Genomic DNA, 12,717 nt, shown 5'->3' with positions numbered 1-12,717 from the left:
AACCACCAAAGCTCGCTATTAGTGTCACTTTGGCTCACAAAATCTTCTCGAGACACATTTCCACCTGCAGGACTCATAGTGCTTGCTCACTTTAAGAAATACTAGAACACCGCAGCCCCTCATTAGTACAGTGGTCAGTATCCATTGGCCATGCATGAAACCAGGAATGTGAAGATTCTTGGTTTAACTCAGTCCGAACGAAAAGAGCCAATTTGTTTTGGTCACGCAAATGACCCAGCCTTATACCTTTGCCTGCAATCAGCCAGAGATTCAGCAGCAGGTGCACTACAATGCAGCCCAGATACTTTCCAATGTTGCAGACCAGGGCTTCATGCATGACAGGTAATTCTACCAATGAAACACCAACGCTTGTTAGCTCAAGAAAATGTGCCCCCAGAAATGAATTGGTCAGACTCACGTTTCCACCTGTAGTCTTCAAAGTTCTTGGACGTGTTGAGGAACGTATTTACACAGAGTTCCTCGTTAGTATAGTGGTCAGTATCCCCGCCTGTCACGCGGGAGACCGGGGTTCAATTCCCCGACGGGGAGTTAGGGAATTTTACCCACAGTGCCGAACACATTCAACCTGGCGTTATTTGAGATGCATGAGGTGTCTGTGGGCAAGACGAGGCCATTGATAACTTGACAAGTTTAACGAAATTGCACCCACTATTCACTCTGGGACACTTTTTAGTTTGTGTCAGGATGGCCGGTCTAAGGTGCTGCGATCAGGTCACAGTCTCGTCTGGAAGTGTGGGTTTGAGTCCCACTTCTGAAGGGAGTTTTGAGGTCACCTTACGAAAAGTGAAATCACTGTCGTCAAGAACTATTTATTTCAGACGATCTGTTAAGTTAGGTTCGCCCGCTCAGTTTGATGTTCCATGAGATGTGACCATTCACACACTGTGTTTAAGTTGCGTTTTAAGAATTCATAATAATTATGCACTGCATTGGCCGGGAATCGAACCCGGGCCTCCCGCGTGGCAGGCGAGAATTCTACCACTGAACCACCAATGCTCGCTTTTAGTCCCACTTTGGCTCACAAAATCCTCTCAAGACACATTTCCACCTGCAGGACTCATAGTGCTTGCTCACTTTAAGAAATACTAGAACACCGCAGCCCCTCATTAGTACAGTGGTCAGTATCCATTGGCCATGCATGAAACCAGGAATGTGAAGATTCTTGGTTTAACTCAGTCCGAACGAAAAGAGCCAATTTGTTTTGGTCACGCAAATGACCCAGCCTTATACCTTTGCCTGCAATCAGCCAGAGATTCAGCAGCAGGTGCACTACAATGCAGCCCAGATACTTTCCAATGTTGCAGACCAGGGCTTCATGCATGACAGGTAATTCTACCAATGAAACACCAACGCTTGTTAGCTCAAGAAGTTGTGCCCCCAGAAATGAATTGGTCAGACTCACGTTTCCACCTGTAGTCTTCATAGTTCTTGGACGTGTTGAGGAACGTATATTCACAGAGTTCCTCGTTAGTATAGTGGTCAGTATCCCCGCCTGTCACGCTGGAGTCCGGGGTTCAATTCGCAGTCGGGGAGTAAGGGAATTTTACCCACAGTGCCGAACACATTCAACCTGGCGTTATTTGAGATGCATGAGGTGTCTGTGGGCAAGACGAGGCCATTGATAACTTGACAAGTTTAACGAAATTGCACCCACTATTCACTCTGGGACACTTTTTAGTTTGTGTCAGGATGGCCGGTCTAAGGTGCTGCGATCAGGTCACAGTCTCGTCTGGAAGTGTGGGTTTGAGTCCCACTTCTGAAGGGAGTTTTGAGGTCACCTTACGAAAAGTGAAATCACTGTCGTCAAGAACTATTTATTTCAGACGATCTGTTAAGTTAGGTTCGCCCGCTCAGTTTGATGTTCCATGAGATGTGACCATTCACACACTGTGTTTAAGTTGCGTTTTAAGAATTCATAATAATTATGCACTGCATTGGCCGGGAATCGAACCCGGGCCTCGCGCGAGGCAGGCGAGAATTCTACCATTGAACCACCAATGCTCGCTTTTAGTCCCACTTTGGCTCACAAAATCCTCTCAAGACACATTTCCACCTGCAGGACTCATAGTGCTTGCTCACTTTAAGAAATACTAGAACACCACAGCCCCTCATTAGTACAGTGGTCAGTATCCATTGGCCATGCATGAAACCAGGAATGTGAAGATTCTTGGTTTAACTCAGTCCGAACGAAAAGAGCCAATTTATTTTGGTCACGCAAATGACCCAGCCTTATACCTTTGCCTGCAATCAGCCAGAGATTCAGCAGCAGGTGCATTACAATGCAGCCCAGATACTTTCCAATGTTGCAGACCAGGGCTTCATGCATGACAGGTAATTCTACCAATGAAACACCAACGCTTGTTAGCTCAAGAAAATGTGCCCCCAGAAATGAATTGGTCAGACTCACGTTTCCACCTGTAGTCTTCAAAGTTCTTGGACGTGTTGAGGAACGTATATACACAGTGTTCCTCGTTAGTATAGTGGTCAGTATCCCCGCCTGTCACGCGGGAGACCGGGGTTCAATTCCCCGACGGGGAGTTAGGGAATTTTACCCACAGTGCCGAACACATTCAACCTGGCGTTATTTGAGATGCATGAGGTGTCTGTGGGCAAGACGAGGCCATTGATAACTTGACAAGTTTAACGAAATTGCACCCACTATTCACTCTGGGACACTTTTTAGTTTGTGTCAGGATGGCCGGTCTAAGGTGCTGCGATCAGGTCACAGTCTCGTCTGGAAGTGTGGGTTTGAGTCCCACTTCTGAAGGGAGTTTTGAGGTCACCTTACGAAAAGTGAAATCACTGTCGTCATGAACTATTTATTTCAGACGATCTGTTAAGTTAGGTTCGCCCGCTCAGTTTGATGTTCCATGAGATGTGACCATTCACACACTGTGTTTAAGTTGCGTTTTAAGAATTCATATTAATTATGCACTGCATTGGCCGGGAATCAAACCCGGTCCTCCCGCGTGGCAGGCAAGAATTCTACCACCGAACCACCAAAGCTCGCTATTAGTGTCACTTTGGCTCACAAAATCTTCTCGAGACACATTTCCACCTGCAGGACTCTTAGTGCTTGCTCACTTTAAGAAATACTAGAACACCGCAGCCCCTCATTAGTACAGTGGTCAGTATCCATTGGCCATGCATGAAACCAGGAATGTGAAGATTCTTGGTTTAACTCAGTCCGAACGAAAAGAGCCAATTTGTTTTGGTCACGCAAATGACCCAGCCTTATACCTTTGCCTGCAATCAGCCAGAGATTCAGCAGCAGGTGCACTACAATGCAGCCCAGATACTTTCCAATGTTGCAGACCAGGGCTTCATGCATGACAGGTAATTCTACCAATGAAACACCAACGCTTGTTAGCTCAAGAAGTTGTGCCCCCAGAAATGAATTGGTCAGACTCACGTTTCCACCTGTAGTCTTCATAGTTCTTGGACGTGTTGAGGAACGTATATACACAGAGTTCCTCGTTAGTATAGTGGTCAGTATCCCCGCCTGTCACGGGGGAGACCGGGGTTCAATTCCCCGATGGGGAGTAAGGGAATTTTACCCACAGTGCCGAACACATTCAACCTGGCGTTATTTGAGATGCATGAGGTGTCTGTGGGCAAGACGAGGCCATTGATAACTTGACAAGTTTAACGAAATTGCACCCACTATTCACTCTGGGACACTTTTTAGTTTGTGTCAGGATGGCCGGTCTAAGGTGCTGCGATCAGGTCACAGTCTCGTCTGGAAGTGTGGGTTTGAGTCCCACTTCTGAAGGGAGTTTTGAGGTCACCTTACGAAAAGTGAAATCACTGTCGTCAAGAACTATTTATTTCAGACGATCTGTTAAGTTAGGTTCGCCCGCTCAGTTTGATGTTCCGTGAGATGTGACCATTCACACACTGTGTTTAAGTTGCGTTTTAAGAATTCATAATAATTATGCACTGCATTGGCCGGGAATCAAACCCGGTCCTCCCGCGTGGCAGGCAAGAATTCTACCACCGAACCACCAAAGCTCGCTATTAGTGTCACTTTGGCTCACAAAATCTTCTCGAGACACATTTCCACCTGCAGGACTCATAGTGCTTGCTCACTTTAAGAAATACTAGAACACCGCAGCCCCTCATTAGTACAGTGGTCAGTATCCATTGGCCATGCATGAAACCAGGAATGTGAAGATTCTTGGTTTAACTCAGTCCGAACGAAAAGAGCCAATTTGTTTTGGTCACGCAAATGACCCAGCCTTATACCTTTGCCTGCAATCAGCCAGAGATTCAGCAGCAGGTGCACTACAATGCAGCCCAGATACTTTCCAATGTTGCAGACCAGGGCTTCATGCATGACAGGTAATTCTACCAATGAAACACCAACGCTTGATAGCTCAAGAAGTTGTGCCCCCAGAAATGAATTGGTCAGACTCACGTTTCCACCTGTAGTCTTCATAGTTCTTGGACGTGTTGAGGAACGTATATTTACAGAGTTCCTCGTTAGTATAGTGGTCAGTATCCCCGCCTGTCACGCGGGAGACCGGGGTTCAATTCCCCGACGGGGAGTAAGGGAATTTTACCCACAGTGCCGAACACATTCAACCTGGCGTTATTTGAGATGCATGAGGTGTCTGTGGGCAAGACGAGGCCATTGATAACTTGACAAGTTTAACGAAATTGCACCCACTATTCACTCTGGGACACTTTTTAGTTTGTGTCAGGATGGCCGGTCTAAGGTGCTGCGATCAGGTCACAGTCTCGTCTGGAAGTGTGGGTTTGAGTCCCACTTCTGAAGGGAGTTTTGAGGTCACCTTACGAAAAGTGAAATCACTGTCGTCAAGAACTATTTATTTCAGACGATCTGTTAAGTTAGGTTCGCCCGCTCAGTTTGATGTTCCATGAGATGTGACCATTCACACACTGTGTTTAAGTTGCGTTTTAAGAATTCATAATAATTATGCACTGCATTGGCCGGGAATCGAACCCGGGCCTCCCGCGTGGCAGGCGAGAATTCTACCACTGAACCACCAATGCTCGCTTTTAGTCCCACTTTGGCTCACAAAATCCTCTCAAGACACATTTCCACCTGCAGGACTCATAGTGCTTGCTCACTTTAAGAAATACTAGAACACCGCAGCCCCTCATTAGTACAGTGGTCAGTATCCATTGGCCATGCATGAAACCAGGAATGTGAAGATTCTTGGTTTAACTCAGTCCGAACGAAAAGAGCCAATTTGTTTTGGTCACGCAAATGACCCAGCCTTATACCTTTGCCTGCAATCAGCCAGAGATTCAGCAGCAGGTGCACTACAATGCAGCCCAGATACTTTCCAATGTTGCAGACCAGGGCTTCATGCATGACAGGTAATTCTACCAATGAAACACCAACGCTTGTTAGCTCAAGAAGTTGTGCCCCCAGAAATGAATTGGTCAGACTCACGTTTCCACCTGTAGTCTTCATAGTTCTTGGACGTGTTGAGGAACGTATATTCACAGAGTTCCTCGTTAGTATAGTGGTCAGTATCCCCGCCTGTCACGCTGGAGACCGGGGTTCAATTCGCAGTCGGGGAGTAAGGGAATTTTACCCACAGTGCCGAACACATTCAACCTGGCGTTATTTGAGATGCATGAGGTGTCTGTGGGCAAGACGAGGCCATTGATAACTTGACAAGTTTAACGAAATTGCACCCACTATTCACTCTGGGACACTTTTTAGTTTGTGTCAGGATGGCCGGTCTAAGGTGCTGCGATCAGGTCACAGTCTCGTCTGGAAGTGTGGGTTTGAGTCCCACTTCTGAAGGGAGTTTTGAGGTCACCTTACGAAAAGTGAAATCACTGTCGTCAAGAACTATTTATTTCAGACGATCTGTTAAGTTAGGTTCGCCCGCTCAGTTTGATGTTCCATGAGATGTGACCATTCACACACTGTGTTTAAGTTGCGTTTTAAGAATTCATAATAATTATGCACTGCATTGGCCGGGAATCGAACCCGGGCCTCGCGTGAGGCAGGCGAGAATTCTACCATTGAACCACCAATGCTCGCTTTTAGTCCCACTTTGGCTCACAAAATCCTCTCAAGACACATTTCCACCTGCAGGACTCATAGTGCTTGCTCACTTTAAGAAATACTAGAACACCACAGCCCCTCATTAGTACAGTGGTCAGTATCCATTGGCCATGCATGAAACCAGGAATGTGAAGATTCTTGGTTTAACTCAGTCCGAACGAAAAGAGCCAATTTATTTTGGTCACGCAAATGACCCAGCCTTATACCTTTGCCTGCAATCAGCCAGAGATTCAGCAGCAGGTGCACTACAATGCAGCCCAGATACTTTCCAATGTTGCAGACCAGGGCTTCATGCATGACAGGTAATTCTACCAATGAAACACCAACGCTTGTTAGCTCAAGAAAATGTGCCCCCAGAAATGAATTGGTCAGACTCACGTTTCCACCTGTAGTCTTCAAAGTTCTTGGACGTGTTGAGGAACGTATATACACAGTGTTCCTCGTTAGTATAGTGGTCAGTATCCCCGCCTGTCACGCGGGAGACCGGGGTTCAATTCCCCGACGGGGAGTTAGGGAATTTTACCCACAGTGCCGAACACATTCAACCTGGCGTTATTTGAGATGCATGAGGTGTCTGTGGGCAAGACGAGGCCATTGATAACTTGACAAGTTTAACGAAATTGCACCCACTATTCACTCTGGGACACTTTTTAGTTTGTGTCAGGATGGCCGGTCTAAGGTGCTGCGATCAGGTCACAGTCTCGTCTGGAAGTGTGGGTTTGAGTCCCACTTCTGAAGGGAGTTTTGAGGTCACCTTACGAAAAGTGAAATCACTGTCGTCAAGAACTATTTATTTCAGACGATCTGTTAAGTTAGGTTCGCCCGCTCAGTTTGATGTTCCATGAGATGTGACCATTCACACACTGTGTTTAAGTTGCGTTTTAAGAATTCATAATAATTATGCACTGCATTGGCCGGGAATCAAACCCGGTCCTCCCGCGTGGCAGGCAAGAATTCTACCACCGAACCACCAAAGCTCGCTATTAGTGTCACTTTGGCTCACAAAATCTTCTCGAGACACATTTCCACCTGCAGGACTCATAGTGCTTGCTCACTTTAAGAAATACTAGAACACCGCAGCCCCTCATTAGTACAGTGGTCAGTATCCATTGGCCATGCATGAAACCAGGAATGTGAAGATTCTTGGTTTAACTCAGTCCGAACGAAAAGAGCCAATTTGTTTTGGTCACGCAAATGACCCAGCCTTATACCTTTGCCTGCAATCAGCCAGAGATTCAGCAGCAGGTGCACTACAATGCAGCCCAGATACTTTCCAATGTTGCAGACCAGGGCTTCATGCATGACAGGTAATTCTACCAATGAAACACCAACGCTTGTTAGCTCAAGAAGTTGTGCCCCCAGAAATGAATTGGTCAGACTCACGTTTCCACCTGTAGTCTTCATAGTTCTTGGACGTGTTGAGGAACGTATATACACAGAGTTCCTCGTTAGTATAGTGGTCAGTATCCCCGCCTGTCACGGGGGAGACCGGGGTTCAATTCCCCGATGGGGAGTAAGGGAATTTTACCCACAGTGCCGAACACATTCAACCTGGCGTTATTTGAGATGCATGAGGTGTCTGTGGGCAAGACGAGGCCATTGATAACTTGACAAGTTTAACGAAATTGCACCCACTATTCACTCTGGGACACTTTTTAGTTTGTGTCAGGATGGCCGGTCTAAGGTGCTGCGATCAGGTCACAGTCTCGTCTGGAAGTGTGGGTTTGAGTCCCACTTCTGAAGGGAGTTTTGAGGTCACCTTACGAAAAGTGAAATCACTGTCGTCAAGAACTATTTATTTCAGACGATCTGTTAAGTTAGGTTCGCCCGCTCAGTTTGATGTTCCGTGAGATGTGACCATTCACACACTGTGTTTAAGTTGCGTTTTAAGAATTCATAATAATTATGCACTGCATTGGCCGGGAATCAAACCCGGTCCTCCCGCGTGGCAGGCAAGAATTCTACCACCGAACCACCAAAGCTCGCTATTAGTGTCACTTTGGCTCACAAAATCTTCTCGAGACACATTTCCACCTGCAGGACTCATAGTGCTTGCTCACTTTAAGAAATACTAGAACACCGCAGCCCCTCATTAGTACAGTGGTCAGTATCCATTGGCCATGCATGAAACCAGGAATGTGAAGATTCTTGGTTTAACTCAGTCCGAACGAAAAGAGCCAATTTGTTTTGGTCACGCAAATGACCCAGCCTTATACCTTTGCCTGCAATCAGCCAGAGATTCAGCAGCAGGTGCACTACAATGCAGCCCAGATACTTTCCAATGTTGCAGACCAGGGCTTCATGCATGACAGGTAATTCTACCAATGAAACACCAACGCTTGATAGCTCAAGAAGTTGTGCCCCCAGAAATGAATTGGTCAGACTCACGTTTCCACCTGTAGTCTTCATAGTTCTTGGACGTGTTGAGGAACGTATATTTACAGAGTTCCTCGTTAGTATAGTGGTCAGTATCCCCGCCTGTCACGCGGGAGACCGGGGTTCAATTCCCCGACGGGGAGTAAGGGAATTTTACCCACAGTGCCGAACACATTCAACCTGGCGTTATTTGAGATGCATGAGGTGTCTGTGGGCAAGACGAGGCCATTGATAACTTGACAAGTTTAACGAAATTGCACCCACTATTCACTCTGGGACACTTTTTAGTTTGTGTCAGGATGGCCGGTCTAAGGTGCTGCGATCAGGTCACAGTCTCGTCTGGAAGTGTGGGTTTGAGTCCCACTTCTGAAGGGAGTTTTGAGGTCACCTTACGAAAAGTGAAATCACTGTCGTCAAGAACTATTTATTTCAGACGATCTGTTAAGTTAGGTTCGCCCGCTCAGTTTGATGTTCCATGAGATGTGACCATTCACACACTGTGTTTAAGTTGCGTTTTAAGAATTCATAATAATTATGCACTGCATTGGCCGGGAATCGAACCCGGGCCTCCCGCGTGGCAGGCGAGAATTCTACCACTGAACCACCAATGCTCGCTTTTAGTCCCACTTTGGCTCACAAAATCCTCTCAAGACACATTTCCACCTGCAGGACTCATAGTGCTTGCTCACTTTAAGAAATACTAGAACACCGCAGCCCCTCATTAGTACAGTGGTCAGTATCCATTGGCCATGCATGAAACCAGGAATGTGAAGATTCTTGGTTTAACTCAGTCCGAACGAAAAGAGCCAATTTGTTTTGGTCACGCAAATGACCCAGCCTTATACCTTTGCCTGCAATCAGCCAGAGATTCAGCAGCAGGTGCACTACAATGCAGCCCAGATACTTTCCAATGTTGCAGACCAGGGCTTCATGCATGACAGGTAATTCTACCAATGAAACACCAACGCTTGTTAGCTCAAGAAGTTGTGCCCCCAGAAATGAATTGGTCAGACTCACGTTTCCACCTGTAGTCTTCATAGTTCTTGGACGTGTTGAGGAACGTATATTCACAGAGTTCCTCGTTAGTATAGTGGTCAGTATCCCCGCCTGTCACGCTGGAGACCGGGGTTCAATTCGCAGTCGGGGAGTAAGGGAATTTTACCCACAGTGCCGAACACATTCAACCTGGCGTTATTTGAGATGCATGAGGTGTCTGTGGGCAAGACGAGGCCATTGATAACTTGACAAGTTTAACGAAATTGCACCCACTATTCACTCTGGGACACTTTTTAGTTTGTGTCAGGATGGCCGGTCTAAGGTGCTGCGATCAGGTCACAGTCTCGTCTGGAAGTGTGGGTTTGAGTCCCACTTCTGAAGGGAGTTTTGAGGTCACCTTACGAAAAGTGAAATCACTGTCGTCAAGAACTATTTATTTCAGACGATCTGTTAAGTTAGGTTCGCCCGCTCAGTTTGATGTTCCGTGAGATGTGACCATTCACACACTGTGTTTAAGTTGCGTTTTAAGAATTCATAATAATTATGCACTGCATTGGCCGGGAATCGAACCCGGGCCTCCCGCGTGGCAGGCGAGAATTCTACCACTGAACCACCAATGCTCGCTTTTAGTCCCACTTTGGCTCACAAAATCCTCTCAAGACACATTTCCACCTGCAGGACTCATAGTGCTTGCTCACTATAAGAAATACTAGAACACCACAGCCCCTCATTAGTACAGTGGTCAGTATCCATTGGCCATGCATGAAACCAGGAATGTGAAGATTCTTGGTTTAACTCAGTCCGAACGAAAAGACTCAATTTGTTTTGGTCACGCAAATGACCCAGCCTTATACCTTTGCCTGCAATCAGCCAGAGATTCAGCAGCAGGTGCACTACAATGCAGCCCAGATACTTTCCAATGTTGCAGACCAGGGCTTCATGCATGACAGGTAATTCTACCAATGAAACACCAACGCTTGTTAGCTCAAGAAGTTGTGCCCCCAAAAATGAATTGGTCAGACTCACGTTTCCACCTGTAGTCTTCATAGTTCTTGGACGTGTTGAGGAACGTATATTCACAGAGTTCCTCGTTAGTATAGTGGTCAGTATCCCCGCCTGTCACGCGGGAGACCGGGGTTCAATTCGCAGTCGGGGAGTGTGGGAATTTTACCCACAGTGCCGAACACATTCAACCTGGCGTTATTTGAGATGCATGAGGTGTCTGTGGGCAAGACGAGGCCATTGATAACTTGACAAGTTTAACGAAATTGCACCCACTATTCACTCTGGGACACTTTTTAGTTTGTGTCAGGATGGCCGGTCTAAGGTGCTGCGATCAGGTCACAGTCTCGTCTGGAAGTGTGGGTTTGAGTCCCACTTCTGAAGGGAGTTTTGAGGTCACCTTACGAAAAGTGAAATCACTGTCGTCAAGAACTATTTATTTCAGACGATCTGTTAAGTTAGGTTCGCCCGCTCAGTTTGATGTTCCGTGAGATGTGACCATTCACACACTGTGTTTAAGTTGCGTTTTAAGAATTCATAATAATTATGCACTGCATTGGCCGGGAATCGAACCCGGGCCTCCCGCGTGGCAGGCGAGAATTCTACCACTGAACCACCAATGCTCGCTTTTAGTCCCACTTTGGCTCACAAAATCCTCTCAAGACACATTTCCACCTGCAGGACTCATAGTGCTTGCTCACTATAAGAAATACTAGAACACCACAGCCCCTCATTAGTACAGTGGTCAGTATCCATTGGCCATGCATGAAACCAGGAATGTGAAGATTCTTGGTTTAACTCAGTCCGAACGAAAAGACTCAATTTGTTTTGGTCACGCAAATGACCCAGCCTTATACCTTTGCCTGCAATCAGCCAGAGATTCAGCAGCAGGTGCACTACAATGCAGCCCAGATACTTTCCAATGTTGCAGACCAGGGCTTCATGCATGACAGGTAATTCTACCAATGAAACACCAACGCTTGTTAGCTCAAGAAGTTGTGCCCCCAAAAATGAATTGGTCAGACTCACGTTTCCACCTGTAGTCTTCATAGTTCTTGGACGTGTTGAGGAACATATATTCACAGAGTTCCTCGTTAGTATAGTGGTCAGTATCCCCGCCTGTCACGCTGGTGACCGGGGTTCAATTCGCAGTCGGGGAGTAAGGGAATTTTACCCACAGTGCCGAACACATTCAACCTGGCGTTATTTGAGATGCATGAGGTGTCTGTGGGCAAGACGAGGCCATTGATAACTTGACAAGTTTAACGAAATTGCACCCACTATTCACTCTGGGACACTTTTTAGTTTGTGTCAGGATGGCCGGTCTAAGGTGCTGCGATCAGGTCACAGTCTCGTCTGGAAGTGTGGGTTTGAGTCCCACTTCTGAAGGGAGTTTTGAGGTCACCTTACGAAAAGTGAAATCACTGTCGTCAAGAACTATTTATTTCAGACGATCTGTTAAGTTAGGTTCGCCCGCTCAGTTTGATGTTCCATGAGATGTGACCATTCACACACTGTGTTTAAGTTGCGTTTTAAGAATTCATAATAATTATGCACTGCATTGGCCGGGAATCGAACCCGGGCCTCGCGCGAGGCAGGCGAGAATTCTACCATTGAACCACCAATGCTCGCTTTTAGTCCCACTTTGGCTCACAAAATCCTCTCAAGACACATTTCCACCTGCAGGACTCATAGTGCTTGCTCACTTTAAGAAATACTAGAACACCACAGCCCCTCATTAGTACAGTGGTCAGTATCCATTGGCCATGCATGAAACCAGGAATGTGAAGATTCTTGGTTTAACTCAGTCCGAACGAAAAGAGCCAATTTATTTTGGTCACGCAAATGACCCAGCCTTATACCTTTGCCTGCAATCAGCCAGAGATTCAGCAGCAGGTGCACTACAATGCAGCCCAGATACTTTCCAATGTTGCAGACCAGGGCTTCATGCATGACAGGTAATTCTACCAATGAAACACCAACGCTTGTTAGCTCAAGAAAATGTGCCCCCAGAAATGAATTGGTCAGACTCACGTTTCCACCTGTAGTCTTCAAAGTTCTTGGACGTGTTGAGGAACGTATATACACAGTGTTCCTCGTTAGTATAGTGGTCAGTATCCCCGCCTGTCACGCGGGAGTCCGGGGTTCAATTCCCCGACGGGGAGTTAGGGAATTTTACCCACAGTGCCGAACACATTCAACCTGGCGTTATTTGAGATGCATGAGGTGTCTGTGGGCAAGACGAGGCCATTGATAACTTGACAAGTTTAACG

At 46.6% G+C, this 12,717-nt stretch overlaps 5 non-coding genes across 5 annotated transcripts; all 5 read left to right on the top strand.

The window, feature by feature from the left end:
- The first annotated feature begins 477 nt into the window (after window positions 1–477).
- On the top strand, window positions 478–549 carry trnad-guc (transfer RNA aspartic acid (anticodon GUC)). The gene has a single exon. It is a non-coding gene; the product is annotated as a tRNA-Asp (tRNA).
- Window positions 550–2,487: 1,938 nt separating this feature from the next.
- Window positions 2,488–2,559, top strand: trnad-guc (transfer RNA aspartic acid (anticodon GUC)). The gene has a single exon. It is a non-coding gene; the product is annotated as a tRNA-Asp (tRNA).
- Window positions 2,560–4,497: 1,938 nt separating this feature from the next.
- On the top strand, window positions 4,498–4,569 carry trnad-guc (transfer RNA aspartic acid (anticodon GUC)). The gene has a single exon. It is a non-coding gene; the product is annotated as a tRNA-Asp (tRNA).
- Window positions 4,570–6,507: 1,938 nt separating this feature from the next.
- On the top strand, window positions 6,508–6,579 carry trnad-guc (transfer RNA aspartic acid (anticodon GUC)). Its single transcript has one exon. It is a non-coding gene; the product is annotated as a tRNA-Asp (tRNA).
- A 1,938-nt stretch (window positions 6,580–8,517) lies between these two features.
- trnad-guc (transfer RNA aspartic acid (anticodon GUC)) lies at window positions 8,518–8,589 on the top strand. Its single transcript has one exon. It is a non-coding gene; the product is annotated as a tRNA-Asp (tRNA).
- The last annotated feature ends 4,128 nt before the right edge of the window (window positions 8,590–12,717 follow it).

The sequence above is a fragment of the Gadus macrocephalus genome, chromosome 4, assembly GCF_031168955.1.
Source record: "Gadus macrocephalus chromosome 4, ASM3116895v1".
Lineage (NCBI taxonomy): Eukaryota > Metazoa > Chordata > Actinopteri > Gadiformes > Gadidae > Gadus > Gadus macrocephalus.
The sequence above is the reverse complement of the archived record's forward strand: the minus strand, read 5'-3'. Positions and strand labels throughout refer to the sequence as shown.